The 17,166-nt window shown below is 36.5% G+C and overlaps 1 protein-coding gene across 2 annotated transcripts in view; it reads right to left on the bottom strand.

Moving 5' to 3' along the window:
- Nucleotides 1-15,553, bottom strand: part of LOC149560537 (LisH/CRA/RING-U-box domains-containing protein) — a 189,724-nt gene extending 174,171 nt beyond the window's left edge. Inside the window, exons 1-2 of one of the 2 annotated variants that reach the window (XM_089824723.1) lie at nucleotides 15,289-15,401; nucleotides 14,293-14,531 (exon numbers count right to left, since the gene is read on the bottom strand). The gene's annotated coding sequence lies outside the window, so the exon portion shown is untranslated. Of the gene's footprint in view, nucleotides 1-14,292; nucleotides 14,532-15,288 lie in introns of both variants that reach the window. The other variant, XM_089824722.1, reaches the window with a different exon arrangement.
- Between the last annotated feature and the right edge of the window lie 1,613 nt (nucleotides 15,554-17,166).

Genomic DNA, 17,166 nt, shown 5'->3' with positions numbered 1-17,166 from the left:
TGAGTTATGGCTGTTTGGATTCCTTTCTCACCCAGAACTAAATAATTGCATGAGATGAAATGTGAAGATATTACTAGAGTTTCATCACCATCCACCTCCAAATGTTTCTCCAATCGAGACACTTTCTCCTCAAATTCTTGCAAGTCCTTCAACTTGTGAAATCTTGCACAGAGGCTTTTCCATAGCAGCCAAGATGTGGCATCATCTTCTATGCTTATATTGTTCCTAACAGCCCGAGAAATGCTTTCTTTATAGCCGTCCACAAATTTGCGCAATACTTTATCATCCATGTGATAAAGTTCCAGGAGAGAAGGGTTTGGCCTTGACCTTCTCATGGTTTTAATATCGGGCATGGTCTTTATAGAGTCGCCAATCTCCTACACACGGAGATAATCAAAAAACTAAGGAAACAAATACTAATGCTGATCTTCGTTCCCAGATCCCCAACAAATTGACCAAAAATCTGTTAGTGAACAGATTGTCCTCCAAAGAAAAATATACAAATTAACCCCAAAGCCCAGATAGGAAGACGAAATATGCACTAACAGTTGGGTCACTTCACTATTGAAAGAGTGTAAGCGCCCTCTGAATTTATTCGAGTACAGCTCCCCGTGTATGATTTACAATGACTTCGCAAAGATACAAATACGAATGCTTTTAACCAGAAAGCACAAAAGGTTTACAAACATCTATCTGCAAACACGAAATAGATGCGGAAAAACTAACTGAAAGGAAATGAACAGCAAATGACACAAAGTTCATTTGCTCGAATGTTGCATTGCAAAGAGAACGAAAACAAGAAATAAATCTTCCATCCCCTTGAGAAAGTAAAGAATCAAAGCTTCAAAGATATCTTCATATCAAAACATATTCAGAAAACAGCAATACTAAATGCATTTAGAAAAAACTAAAAGTTACACAAAGATAACAATCAATGGAAAGAAAACTGCCCAAACTCGAAGTTTTGGTGTGCAATTATCTCCCAAATCTCCCTTCTCTAAAATGTAAAAGACTATACATATCTTATTACACACTACATCAAAATTACCATCTAGAAGAAAATGGAATTTCCCTCCCTTACATTACATTTCAAAATCAAAATTTCCCCTTTTAACTAACACAAAGTCCAAAAAAATAAAGCTCTACTCTTCTACAACCCCACAATCTGCTCTCTCTCTCTCTCTCTCTCTCTCTCTCTCTCTCTCTCTCTCTCGGAAGGACTAGAATAAATCTGAAAAAGAAAAACTAGAACCCTTGCTTTGTCTTTCACTGGCCTATTTAACAACTAGTCACTCTCGTAACCGTTCAGTTGTACAATTGATTCTTGGCAATGTGTACCTTACCATCTTCTTTATATCTTTGTCCCCCAACAATATAATGTCCATCTTCTTTGTGGTAATCAAACATTACAACTCACAACTTTATTAAAATTTCCAATTGATTATCGGATTATGATGGATTTTATGAAATTCATTTTAATTCCACGGTGGACTTAGCATTTAGTTTATCTGTGCTGAACTACTAATTGTCGACCATATTTTGGGCAAGCATTCTTTGATTCTTTCACAGCAGAAGTCTTCATTATCAATGGGAATATATCTTCACCATGTGTACCACTCTGCAACATCAAGCTCCGATACACCTATGCCTTCTACTAAGAAAACCCGAGCTCATACTTTTTCTTTTGGAGCACTATGCTTGGCATCTTCCAACTATGGGATAGATGTATCTTAATTGCACTTGGAAAGCTTTGGGATACTGCCAATATCTCTATCCAATTCGGGTACCCCGCACATGGCCATTGGCATCTCATATTCACGATCCTCTATAATAGAGGTGTTCGAGCCTATGCCTTGAGCATTATCAATATAATACAGCAGTCTCAACTACTATTTTGGTCCTTGGGGTGTATGATGTCGCGAGCTCCATGTGTCCATAGGAAAAATGTTGAAAACTATGCACATGGCGGTGCCTTTTCATGTTGCCTCTTCCCATTTGTGCTTTGACTCAACACTTTGATTGTTTTTATTGATGCTGGGGTGATGAATCACAATTGTGCGGGTTTTATCATGTCAACCCGTGTCTCCTCTCAAGAAAACCCGAGGTTGTATACCAATTCTGTATTGTTCTTTCATCATGGCAACGGTTGGTGCAGAACCGCAGATGAACATAGAAGCATGAAGACTTTGGTTGTATGAGAATTGGAGGTCCGCAGTCTTTTCCACATCACTTGTCTCAACCCGTGTCTGTGCTGACTCTCTCTACCCTCTTTTCTAAAGCCAATGGAGCTTGTGAACATTCTAAAGTGCACTGTATTGTTCTTTCATCATGGCAACGGTTGGTGCAGAACCGCAGATGAACATAGAAGCATGAAGACTTCGGTTGTATGAGAATTGGAGGTCCGCAGTCTTTTCCACATCACTTGTCTCAACCTGTGTCTGTGTTGACTCTCTATACCCTCTTTTCTAAAGTCAATGGAGCTTGTGAACATTCTAAAGTGCACAAGCATTTTGTTAAACACTTTGCATATCCCTTGCCCAGGGGTTCATGTCTTTTGGCATTTTGTTAAATAACTCATAGACCTATGTGATTGGTTGGATGCTCATGTCTTTATTGTCGAGAACCCAACTTTATATATACCCTTTCGATTTAACACCATCAAACAAGACATCACAATGTCATTTAACATTCTTGATCTTTAGATGAATGATAGGTCATATGGGTGTCAAGAAATTTCGAGTTTTGAATTTGATCTTTTAGATCCGAATCCAACCATTATGTTTGCTCAAATCCCATTGCACATAACTCACATATATTTCAAGAGCTTAAACCAATGGATTCCTTATATCTATTGAAGCTTTTCAAATTCGTTGAGGATTTGTTATTTTGATACACTTGGCTTGCTTTGAATTTTCACATAATGCATTAGGAACTTCTACACTGGTTAATCATGAAACAAATGGGATCTTGGGAACTTATAATTTAAATCATCAAACTATTCTTTGAATTTGAAACTATGTCTTGCAAGTAAATCCATGGGACCAGATCTCCACAATCTTGATCTGCACTTCTGCACTTTCTCAAAAATGTTGAACTAACTGAATCTAAACCTGAATTATGAACCGAGATTGAATTTGGGTATTAAATAGAACATGGATTCTAAACTTTCCTGAATTGATAAATCTGTATTTCGAACCACTTCGAACTGCTTTGAACTTTGGTTCAAAAAAGCTCAAGACCTTACACTGAGAATTTTTCAAATATCGAGTCTATATTGGGTACCAACAGGGCTCTACTACTAATTTACAAGGCTATGTTGACTCAAATTTGGCAGAGGATTTAGATACCAAGCAAAGTACTACAAGATATGTATTTATTGTTGGTGGGATAGAAATGACTTGGACTTCTCAATTATAGAAGATAAATGATTTATACACTACGAAGGCAGAGTATGTTACTACTATAGAGGTAGCCAAGGAGATGATATAGCTTCAATCATTCATGGAAGAGTTGGGAGACTCACAAAATATAAATTATTTGTATACAAATAGCTATAGTGTCATTCATCTTGCCAAGAATCTTGCTTTACATTCAATGGCAAAACACATAAGCGATACCATTTCATTTGGTCAACTTTGGATGATGGTCATTTAAAGTTGGAATAGATGACAAAACAATAGATATGCTAACAAAGACGATGTCAAGGGAGAAGCTAAACTCCTCTTCAGCTTCATTTGGTCTTCTAGACTAAACATAATAAAATAACAACAAAGTCCAAGGTGCGTCAATCCAATGGAGCTTTAGGGGTAGTGATGGCTATAGGATCAATCTCCAAGTGAGAGGTGGTTTAGTGTGGAGCCTAATAAGTGTCAAAGTGGGAGATTGTTGATTTGTGGTGACTAATCCGGCAAGTGTTGTACACTTTTTCATACGACCTAAAAAAATGGTTAACTCGTCAAGCATTTTCAAGATGACTTGTCAACCATTTCCCAAGGTTGTGTTATGGTAAATCAATGTTGTCGTAGTTGTATTAAACAAAGGAGATGAAAGCTGCTTATATAAATTTACAAAAATGATGTTTCTAAAAGAAACAATCGTGAACTAAAGACGAAAATAGAAACTACTTAATAAAATAAAGACCAACTTAGATGTTTGCAATGTCCCTAATTTTAATAAAATAATTTAAATAATTAACAATCCTAAAATTTAAATAATATTATTTGGTCCTTTAATTATTTAATAACGGGGCCCAAATTTTTATAATTATTCGTAGGTGTTTGTCGTGTTGGCATTTTTTTGTAAACCATTAGGAGTTTCCTCCAAAGGGATATTAATGTATGGCATGCAGGAAGTTGTTAATAGGTGATTTGAATTTTTTCTTTGTAATTGAGAATTCTTGTTAGAGTTTTGGATTTGTTCCCCATTTCAAAAGTGGAAGATCTTCCCTACTTGACTTTTCAGTTTTGGTGGGATTCAACCCTCACCCTATTCCATCACTCGCAATACTTTGCTTGGATCTGGCAAATCAGAGCACCATCTTTCTATGTGAGTACTAATTGGAGGTTATTCGTATTCAATATCTATTCATGCTTGGCATTTATTTGATGGATTCAATGTTCTAATATTATTTGCATATAAGTTTGTACTTTCTTTCCAATCTACGTGCAACACCTTCCATTTTGTGCGATGTACTACCTCTCTCTATACTCTTTCCATCCATCGCACTACATCCCTCTTTACTCCTCCCTCCATCTGCCGTACTACCTCCCTCTGTACTCTTCCCTCCATCTATCGTACTACCTCCCTCTGTATTCCTCCCCCCATTCATCGTACTGCCTCCCTTTGTATTCCTCCCCCTGTCTATCATGCTACCTAACTCTGTACTCCTCCCTCCATCTGTTGTACTACCTCCCTTCATACTCCTCCTGCATCCGTCATACTACCTCCCTTTGTACTCCTCCCCTCATCCACCGTACTACCTCCATGCATACTACTCCCTCCATCCACCATATTACCTCCCTTTGTACTCCCCCCATCCATCGTACACCAGCATTTTGGTATGTGTTGTGAGGTTTTCACACCATCATCCCAAAACTTTGGGGACCCCCCCTTTTTTAGGCAGGCCTTGGCATTTTTGCGGGTGTTGTAAGTCTTTGTTTGCCTTAGTGAATTTTCGGAGTTGTCCAAAGGTTTTGAATTTGTAATTTTACACCTTGGACATCTTGGTCTCTTAGAGGGATTCGGTTTATTTTTATCTGCTGATAAACATGATTTTTCGGAACATGTAATTTTGTCCTTAGGCCAAACAGAATTCAACAACATTTTTTCGATGGTTAAAATAATATCTGGCAGGATAAAATTGAAAATTTTGGACTTAGACGGATTTTGAAATTTTGATTTAATTGAACAAGCTTGAACATTTTCAAAATGAATTTTAAATTTAGTCGTTTTGGAAAATCTTGAAATTTTTCGGTAAAAAGAAATTTGATAGTGAAATTGAATTTTGAATGAAATTGAATTGCCAAATAAAGATATATTTTAATTGCAAATTGAAATTTAGAGCAAAAAAATTGAAATTGGATTGAAATGCAAAATTTGATTATGTTGATATTGAATTGCCTAGAGGGGGATTTCAAAATTTTAAAAAGAAGTGACATTGAAATTAAAATCATATTTTTGGGCTCAGTGTTTGTAATTTGGAAATTTAATTTGGCTCCCTTTGTATGTTAAATTCAATGTATTTTAAGGCCTAAGAGGTGTGAAATTCAAGGTAAATTATTGAGTCCACAATGGGGAAGATTTAAAACTATATTAGAGGCCTACATGACTTTTTTTTTTAATTTCAATTTTAAGGCTTTTGGTAATTTCGGATTTGGCTAATTTAAACCCCTTATTTAATTTGATTTCCCTCCAATACAGGTAGACCCTATTCAAGGAGACAAAAGTTTGGTATAAGAAGAGGCTCCTCCTCTTCAATTCTCATTTCAACTTCTTCCATTCTATGGAGCAGCGAATTTTTTTGGAAGGGGAGCATGGTTGATTAGGAGGTGTGATTTTCCAATTTTTTGCAGCAATTTTCTGCCCTAGCTGGGCAAATTTTGAAAGCAGCAATTCTGATTTTTTAGGGGCAATTTTCTGCCCTAGTTGGCCAAAATTTGCAATATGGAAGAGTTTTAAAATGCAGACCTAAATTTGCAATAGAGGTGCAATTTTGAGGGCAGAATTTTGGAGGTTGGCAATTTTTGCTTGGGGGGATTGTGATTTCTTCCTAGGGCAATGATTTTTTGCCCTAGTTGGGCAATTTTGTAGGTCTGAAATTGGTTAAAGGGCAGCAAGGTTGTCTTGGAAAGTTTGATTTTTGTAGAGCTGGGCGAATTTCGCAAGGGCGCAGAATTTGCATGAGATCTGATTTTGCATATTGGAGAATTTTTAAGAGAGACAAGGTTGGTTTTAAAGGCGGATTTTATTCCTTGTTCTTGCTTGGTTCGTTTCCATTATCTTCTTCTTGCACTATTCATCCACCCCTTCATCATCTTCATTGATAGGCTGAAGTTGGGAGATATAAGCGTAGATTTCATGATAGGACACCTGAAGAAGCAGAAATAAGCTAGACCACCCTAGGATTGAAGTTTGGAGATTGATAAGTGTAGTCCATCCTACGGTAATGAAAAAGCAGAAATAAGTGGTAGTCCCATCCCTAAGAAAGAAGTTTGAGATTGATAAGTGTAGAGATAGGATTTGGAGAGGCGGAAGTAAGCTAGATTCCATCGATAGAAAGAAGTTTGGAGATTGATAAGTGTAGTCCATATCATTTAGAGCGAAAAGGCAGAAATAAGTGTTTAGGATGGTGGATGTTAGTGCAAGGAAGAACCCAAAGGGAACAAATACCAAAAAAGACAAGGAAGACATGATGCCAAAGACTATCTTCTTCTCGAAAGTAACGCAAGTGACACCAACAATCGGCATAGTGAATATGGTAAAGTTGAAAGGCATGATAGTGGTAATGATGGATCAAGCGGCCAAGTTCTTTCAGGGAAATCAAGATGCTTACTTCATTCATCTAAGGCAGAATTGGTTACACAAAGGCAAGTAGGGAGTTGCCAAATCGTTAAAGCTCATCAAGTCAGATTTCAAATCAAAGTATGGCGCCCTTATTGTGCTTCTCAACGGAATCACGAGCGTGGCTCAAGGTATGCAATTCGAGAACTGGATGAACTATTTTCCTAATGAAATTGAAAATGGAAAGAGAAAATTTGATTGGGCTAGAATTATAAGTGAAAATTTAGAGTTGCAACTTAGAACAATGCAAAATCAAAAGCAATTCTATATGGGGTCCTACCTCTTTTATTTGATTTAGAGGTGGTGAAAATTGAAAATCGAATCTCAAGGAAGAGCAAATTTGGAGGAGGTGATTTGAAAATATTTGAGGCTAGGCAAGGCTTTGCTATTCATGCAAACCAAATTAGAATAGGAAGGTTAAGGAAGGCAAGAATAATGAAGGAGGAAGGCAAAACGAAAGTTTGAAAGAGGTCAAGTTTCATTTCAAGGTGGTGGCCAAGAACAAGACTCTAAAATTGCAAGGAGGTTCATGTCTAGGCAAGACACCAAAGCCAAGGCAAGATTACCCCAAGTGCATGGAGACCTCACCCTTTCAAAGTCAGGACATCAGGTTCAAGCAAGTTCAAGTGGTGATGAGAAAGTTTCTAAGGACAAGCTCAAGCATCCAAGGCTTCACCTCATCTCAAAGATTAAATAAATTTATAAGATAAGGCTTATGAGGTGGCAACTTCCTGTGCATGCAATCAAACCATGCCAAGTGTCCTATGTTCTCATTGGCTGACAATTATTGTAATTTTCTCATTGGCCCACAAAGTTGGTGCCCTCATGTAATTGGTGGAATGATGATAACCCTAATTAGGGTTTGTAAGGTTTAATCTTGGCCATTGATTTTGCCTCTTAATCTTGGCCACTTGTAATTTTGAGCCTCTATATAAGACCATTTTGTTCTCATTTGTAAAAGAGAGTTATGTTGGAGAATCGTTGCCAAAATACTATCAAAATTGTTCTTTATTCATTGATTGTGGCTTGCATGGTGGATATACATGATCATTTTGGTGTATTTGCATGTTTCTTCTCATCTCTCAAATTAAAGTAGGATTTCATTTCATGTTGTTAGAGTAGAAGTAGATGGCTAGTTGTATGATGATGTTAGTGAATGTTTGACAAGGATCTATATACTAGGCCACTAGCATCCTAGCGGCTTGTTAGGAAGCCTTGTGTGGTAATCTAGTTCGATTGCTCCCAAGTTCTACTTGCATTTAATCTTTCCACTTGTACTTCAAGTTGGGTTGGAAGATAGGTGTTAGTCTGAAAACCCTAAGAGATATCCCTTAGAATCATTGCACCAATGGAGGTAGCACCGCTGGCAAGCTTTCATTTGGTTCGATCCCCGTCCATTTGCTAATTTCTTTATTCATAAAAGTGGTAGTAGAGCACTAAGCAATTAGTGGTAGGAATAGTTGAAAGTGAAAGTGATCAAGGAGAAAAGAACAAGTCAAACAAAGAGAAGTACCACCAAGTTATCTTCGAATGAATAACATAAGCCCGCCTACGTAATTAACCAGCAAATCACATTAATATAACTTAATATCCACAAGTGTAAGGAACCTTGGAGTTTTCTCATGTTCTTCATGAGTATTTACTTTTCAAGAGAGGGTTGAGTGTTTGATATTCCATATCAAGTATTCAATTGCTATATGTTATGTAGTGGTACAAAACTGACATCAACAATATGCCAACCTCTGACCTAAATTGGAACATTAAAGTGGCATCAAAGCTGGTGATTTTGCCACCATGTTGGGATAATTGAGAGTTTAGTCTTGGATCACATTATGGCAACCATCCGATTGGAAGGTGTATTTGTTGGTCAAACACTCCAAAAGCACTTTTCGATGCAAACTGATGGATGGCGACATTCAAGATGATTGATACAAGGTAGTCGATGGCATCATCTACTACAAAGACAAAATCTATTTGAAACCCGAGTTGAAAATGAAGGAAAGGATTCTAGAGGAAGATACTTGCACATATATCATCAAACCAACACACAATGGAAATGTGGGTTCTATCAATAGCTCTCCTAATGAGCAAGCTCTACCAATGGTTATTCAACTTCATGGAGATGCTAGCGATTATTCCTTGCAGGAACAACCACATTTTGTTGAATACAGTTTTTCCTTCAGTTGTGCATAAGGCATGCATGATTGTAATTTTTCCATGTGTTGGGCTTCCTCATACAAACAATAGGATCTACATGAGCTACGAGGTTCCTAAGAAGATTGGTGTGTGTGATCCCATGAAGGTTTTCGATCAGAGTACCTATGTGTTTTATGATTGGCTTCCATGGGATCTTGTTGGTTTTGAATAAAGAAATGCTTATATCAGAGTGGCACAACGGAGGCCAAGTGGCAATCTATTTATCTCAATTGAATTTAATTATGCTCATGTGATCCTAAAGAAGGATGGAATTTTCAGCAGATACAGCAATTTGTGTCTACACATGGTTTGGGATCATGGAGTTTGCGGATTGTTTGAGAACAAGCAATCTTTGGGCGGCAAGGATTTGTAATGTCCCCAATTTTAATAAAATACTTTAAATAATTAACAGTCCCAAAATTTAAATAATATTATTTGAACCTTTGATTGTTTAATAACAGGGCCCAATTTTTATTAATTATTCATAAGTGTTTTCCACGTTGGCATCTTTTCGTAAACCCTTGGGAGTTTTCTCTGAAGCAATATTTATGTGCGGCATGTAGGAAGTTGTTAATTGGTAATTTGGGTTTTTTCTTTGTAATTGCGAATTCCTATTGGAGTTCTGGATTTGTTATCCATTTCGGAAGTAGAAGATCTTTCCTACTTGGCTTTTTGGTTTCAGTGGGATTCAACCCTTACCCTACTCCATCACCTACAATATTTTGCTTAGATCTGGCAAATCAAAGCACCATCTTTGTATGCGAGTATTAATTGGAGGTTATCTGTATTCAATATCTATTCATGCTTGGCATTTATTTGATGGATTTGGTGTTCTAATATTTTTTGCATATACGTTTGTACTCTCTTTCCAATCCCCATGCAACACCTTCCATTTTGCACATCATACTACCTCCCTCCATCCACCATACTATCTCCCTCCGTACTCCTCCCTCCATCCATCGTACTACCTTTGTACTCCTGCCTCCATACTCCTTCCCCCATCTGTGATACAATCTCCCTCCATCTGTCATACAATCTCCCTCCACACTCCTTCCATCCGTCATACTACCTCCCTCCGTACATCATACTCCTTCCATTCATCATACTCCTTCCATCCATACTTCTCCCTCCATCTGTCGTACTACCTCCCTCTGTACTCCTCCCCTCATCCATCTTACTACCTCCAACCGTATTCCTCCCTCCATCCACCATACTACCCCCCTCCGTACTCCCACCATCCACCGTACACCAACATTTTGGTATGCCAACCTCCCACCTGTTGGAAAATTACATGACCATTAAAGAAACATCACAATATTCTAATGCCCTCCCTTAATGGTCATTGTCTAACAATTGTTTTTTGGTCACAAATTCTAAAAAATATTTGGTTGTTGCTGAGACCCTCCCTGGATCTACAAAATGCTAATGACCAAGAAGCCAAAAGATGTCCATAAAAGAACAGAGAAGGGTGTCCCCTTCTTTAGAATGCTTTGCAACAAGAGACAAGAACCTACCAATGAATCTGCCACTGAGATGAGTCTGCCACTAACCCTCCAAAATCAGCCAAACATCTGACCAAAAATCATCAGCCAAACATCTGACCAAAAATCATCACAAAACATCCAACCTGATGTTGGATAAAGAAGTTGCTCTTCCTTGAAGATGGAGATAAACAATGAGAACAGCTTGCACAATGTTGATGAAAAATTGGCAAACCCTCAAAACTTTGCAGATGAGCATAATGCCCCAAAACAGAATGCTAAGGCCTGATTTTTTAGGAAAAAAATTGGGAAATTGAAAACGGTTTTTGAGGTGAAAATTGATCAAAACCTAGCATGATATTTGAGGTGAAAAATCAATCAAAACCATACAATACAAAGCTTTGTTTTTTAGGAAAAACCATAAAACCCACCAGATATTTTTTGAGAAAAAAATTGTAAACCCACAAAAGAATCCCATGCAACTTTACGAATTACAAAATGAGAATTTTTAAAGGAAAATTTATAGAAACCCATAAGAAATTATTGAAGGGAAAAAATTATGAAAACCCATCAGAAGGGCCACAAAACACGAGACTTTGCATGGCAAACCAGCACATGCAAGCAACATACAAGTACAAGCAACCCTAAAAAATCAAAGACTTCTGCTGCAACCAAGAAATTGCGGAAACAAAATCCTTAACCAGGGTTGTGATTTCCAGCAAAAATCCTCGAAGACAAACCACAAAAGTTTCATAAAAATACCTCTTAACAATTTCTAAAATCGAAAAGCAAATTTCTAGAAAAAATTCCAGATCAATAGAGGCTCAATCTTTTCTAAAAACATTGCCAAATTTTATGAAATCCCATCAACCTACTCTAATACCATGATATGGTAAATCAATGTTGTTGTAGTTGTATTAAACAAAGGAGATGAAAGCTACTTATATAGATTTACATAGACGATGTTTCTAAAAGAAATGATCGTGAACTAAAGACGAAAATAGAAACTATTTAATAAAATAAAGACTAACTAAATGACCATTTAAGAAACATCACAATATTCTAATAGGTTGACGTGTTAAGTATATTTCAAGTTAATTTGTTAAGCCAACATAAGTCATGTAATATTGACTTACAGTTAGAGTTTTCTAAAGAGAATATATAGCTTCGTGCAGCTGTATTGAGTTGTAAGGGAGTTGCACATTGTGACAAGTTAAACTTACTGGATATTAGTATTGGAGTCTCTGCTTGGTGGGCATAGCCCAAGATTGGGTCAACCACGTTATATCTTTGTGTCTTATGTTCCATTTATGTGTGCTTTATGCCTTTGTGATATTGGTTATATTTGCACGTAAATGTATTTTCTACCTAAATCATCCTAACAACCAGCAAAGAGGAAGACCAAAAATTTGTCAAAATATCACATTGGGGTAGCTTAAAACTCATATTTGGTGTATCAAGAGGTCCATAATTAGAAAGAAGTTGCATTTCATTTCAAGTTTGTTCTGAGAGGTAAGACTGATTTTTTGTGGTTGTTTATTTCATATTTTCTACGCAAATTACTTAATTTTTTTCAAACATTCAATTCTTTTCCTTCCAACTTCAAAGAAGAACAATCAACAAACCCTACGTATATTTTTAAGAAAGTTACAAACCCTATATTATTTTTTAGAACAAACTGTGCATTTTTTTTATTAGTTTATAAATGACAATGGACAACTGCTAAGTTTTTTTGTAATTATATCTTATTGCAGCAGCCTTTAACTAATAAAGATCATATTCTGTTCACAATGTCTACTCCTAGAACAACTGTAGGTAAAAAGGATGAGGCTTGGAAAATTGAAGATTTTCCTGAGTTAAAACAAAGAGGCAAAATGCAACGACACATTTCCCCTGGAGCCCCATATTTCTGTGAAACACGTGTTGGAGACTAGGGACGGCAACAAAGCATACCCTTCCATCCCGCCACCACCATTGGGACATCCAAAGATGGTGGAGACTTCCAAGCATCCCAAGGATATCTCAAGGATGCCCAAGTGTCCCTAAGCATCTTGGGGACATCTAGAGGTATCCCATCCCTCAATGTTTCAAAGGTGTTTTTTTTTTTAATTTATTTTAATGTTTGCAAGTGAATCATATATTTGGCTAATTGAAGGACATTTCCAGATCATTTGGCTGACTCAAGGACATTTTCAGATCATATGCAAACTAATATGGGTAATATATGCAGATATGCAGTTGCTATTGCATACAATATTGCTGATTATGCTAGTTACCATAAATAAAATCCAGAAAATTGGGGTTTCTATGTTGGTGTTTTCATGTGTATTGCTTACGTAATATTTATCAACAATGCATTGTCAAATTCTAGTTTCATATATGGTTAGTTCAATGTTTAAGGGTTTCATATAAAAACTGATGAATGTCAAATATCAGTTGTAATCAGCAGTCATATTAACACGTACAATTCATACCATAGGACTTAGTATTTGCAATTTGTCATTTTACTATTTTGTCAAAGTTTCACTTGAAATGTAATTCTTATACATATTTCTGTAATTAGTTTTTTAATACTATATGTAGTATGTACTATTATGTTGTTGCAGGTAGACTTTTGATGAAGAGACACCTTAGTATATGTGCCACCCATTGCCTTGACCTCATATTAGAGGGATACTGGCTAGCTTTCATGGGCTGATAATATGTGCAGAGAAGGCCAGAAATATTTGCAAATTTGTGTACAATTTGTCAATTACACATGGATCCTTAGCCTAATTAGGCAATATATGAGGCAGAAGGAGTTGGAGTTGGGCTCGTCTTGTAATCATTAGATTTGCCACCAACTTCATCACATTACAATCCTTGATTCAGTCAATGGCAGCTTTTAGGCGCATGTCTGTTGATGAGGAGTGAAGTTCCTCTTCCTATGCCATGACCACTGCAAGAATTGATGTAGCTAATTGTGATTATGCTAGGCTTTTGGAACCCTTGTGCAGTGATTGTGGATATAAATTTTTTATAAATTCTACTTTTAAATTGTATTCATATTTTTCTTTCATATGCAATTTTACTTATTCGCATTCACACTTAACTGTTAATGTTTCACAATATATTCAGTTCACTAAGCAGCTGGTAGTTCTAGAATATCTGCACACATTCATACTCCCTATCAAATGAAAGACAGATAACAAATCAGCCAAATCATTACGTAATGCATTTCATACCACAATATTTGACCAATATGTAAACTCTTGCTCGCTATGTTAATTCTGAGTTCTGTAATCTTTATCAGATCGAAAGCTGACTGTTACTTGTTTGATGCTCTGTGTTGGTTAATGTTTGAATGTTTTATATTAGACTGACTGAATTGGTGCAAGGATTGATTGCTGTTCTGTTTGTCGGATTCCCAATTGATGGCTGATGGATGAATGAACGATTAACTCTAATTTGTTAATTTGATTATTAGTGAATGGATCAGTCTTATGCTGCCAAAGGAACACAGAACATGCTATCATGGAGAACTAATAAAATGAAACCATAAATGGGTACAATCTACCTGAAAAAAGTGATGAAATAGAAATTCTGGAGTGGAATGTTCTTTTTTCAGTAGATAATGTCCTGACCCCGTCACCAATAAATGCTCTTGCACTCTTTGTTTAGCAGGGGAGTCAAAGGTCACAAACGAACGCCTGCAGTTGTTGAGCACCCAAGTTCAACCTCAGCAGCTAGAGTTCTCCGGCAGGGTGTACACATTACCCAAGATCTTCTTAAGGTAAAAGGTCAGCAGTCACATCTCTGCCGACACGGCAAGATGACTTGCATGAGCGAATCGGCCCTTGATGCAATAAGTATCTATTATCACACATGCATACCCAACAAAATGTATTTGACCTACTCATTCGTACGAAAGAAATTAACAACGCAGCTGGACTGTAAGCTTGCCAAATCCTGTCGGGCCATTTTAATCACTGTTTGTTCTACAAAGGCATCGAAATGCATTTATACGGAAGAAATACTGGAGGATGTTATAGTCCATCTTAGCAAAGCTAACGCCCCGCGATATATACAATGCCGGATTTTTGCTTATCAAGAGCATTAGTTAAAAAATATAGTCCTTGCATTCTATCAAAAAGGAAAAACATGTTCCACAATAAAACTTACCATGGCGCGCCTAATTCCTTTGTGAAGTTTAAAATTATGGCTTCAAACATATTTTCTGCAGGCTTAGGCCGGTGAATTTTCTTTGATATATTCCCTTCCTAATTCTTAAGGCCAACTAAAAGTAAGTATAACGCCCTGAAAAAAACATATACTTTACAACTGAGCCCATTTAATATATGTTCTGCCTATCATGAGCTCGATTCCCGTGGACTCGGATAATTATCGTCATATCCATTTGTCTCAGCTACAATTTCATCTATCTAATTAGCTGTGGAATTTGGAAATGGTAGCATTAAAAAAACAAAAAAATCTAGCAAGTTCGAACAATAAGGAACCAAAATTGGTGACCTTTAGCTAGAAATGAAGGGTTTCAAGCGAAAGAGGTGAATACCACTTCTAAATGTGACGCGTTTCGAACTACTATGACCTCCAGAAAAATGTTGCAGTACTGCTGTGGCATCAACAAACTTGCGTTTGAACTGAATCGATTGAAAGATGCGAAATGCGGATGAAGTATTTTACGGGGCTTTAATATACTTCACGGTCACGCGCAACGGGCTTAACTTTGTATTATTCGCACGCAACGTAACCAGCGTCCGCGGGGCAGGTGACTCTGGCTCCATGACTTCCAACATTTTGATTAACCTGTATATGTTGTTTCATCTAATTATAGAAATAGTTATTTTATGATGTAAGTAACCAACATTGTGGTGAAGGGTATATATGGTTATTTAAAAAAAGGTTAGAGGCTTGGGTTTTTTATCTTTTCAATTAAGAGTTAAGGATTTAAAAGGATCAATTAAGTTAAAATCAGATTTCTTCTAATGATGTAAGAATTTATGATTGAGCCTCATGGGATTTAAAAGGACCAATTAAGCTAAAATCAGTTCAAGATTGAGTCTCACCTTCTAGTAATAATGTAAAGATTAGAGGCTTGGCATCTTTATCTTTTCAATTAAGAGTTAAGGATTTAAAAAGATCAATTAAGCTAAAATCAGATTTCTTCTAATGATGTAAGAATTTATGATTCAACTTCATGGGATTTAAAATGACCAATTAAGCTAAAATCAGTTCAAGATTGAGCCTCGCCTTCTAGTAATGATGTCAAGAGTTTTTGCACTCATAAAGATTTCATTTGTGGTGAGCGTACTCAAAACTATTGAAAAATTTTAATAAAGATATCTTCAAAAAAATGGTGATTTATTTATCTTTTAGTTGTTGTGAAAAGATCATTTAGACTAGTTAAATTAAAATTAATAGAAGATAGATTATTATATACTATCTCAAAAGCATTAAAAAAATAAAAATATGGATTTTATTTAAAATATGAGCATGAATTGATAAATATAAAAGGTGTTACAATAAAGTATGATTTATTATAATGTTTTAAAAAAATGAAGACATTAAATTCTATGAAACGATATTTCATGCCTTGAATAGTATTTCTGGTAGAAACAAAAATATGAGATGTTGTCTTGCTCCTTAACATAACAATTAAGGAAAACATTATGCAATCACTAACTTTGGGGTGGTAAGAAAAAAAATGGAGAAGCAATGGCAGCGAGACAACCAGAGAGGATTTTGAAACAACAATCGGAGATGGTTTGAAAGGGCGGGTAATGGCTAGGAACTTTTCAGGCAGCATGAGGGAAGGTTTTACTGGGGTAACAAGAATAGAAGATGGCAGAGTAGGCACAAAAATTTCAGAAAAAGTTTTCAATGGAGGAAGATGGGCCAGAATAAGGAAGAAAAAGGGCAAAATGAGAGAGCCAAACTAAACAAATATGGAGGAAGAATGCACCTAGTGCAAAGATTTACACTGGTGAATTTGGGCGAGAAGGTGGATTTTGAAAATATAACAACAAAGCTAAGAAGACCACAAGTAGTGGTAAATCTAGAGTGACAAATAGCTAAGGATCAGAAGTGGACATGTTGCACAGTAGAGAAAGTAGTGATAGATAGGTGTATGGTATAGGAGAAATGTGATTTTTTGGAGAAAAATGCTTTATTTCTAAAATGGGGAGTGCCTGAGTTAGATATAGAGAAGGTGAAAGAATGGTGTGATAAGAAATGAGGGGAAGTGAAGGATTTCAAAACTTTGGAAAATGGTTTATGCATGGTGATCCAGGTGGATCTTCAGGACCTGAAATTGAAGTGTTCTAGTTTGTCTCAGAAGTAGTGTCATCGCGTAGAGCACAAAATTTTGAATCCAACACAATTTGAGTGGGTGAAAAATGAGTCCATTTGTGTAAGATATTGTCAATCAAAG

This window comes from Cupressus sempervirens, chromosome 4 (assembly GCF_028749045.1).
Source record: "Cupressus sempervirens isolate cs-2001-9-10 chromosome 4, ASM2874904v1, whole genome shotgun sequence".
Lineage (NCBI taxonomy): Eukaryota > Viridiplantae > Streptophyta > Pinopsida > Cupressales > Cupressaceae > Cupressus > Cupressus sempervirens.
The sequence above is the reverse complement of the archived record's forward strand: the minus strand, read 5'-3'. Positions and strand labels throughout refer to the sequence as shown.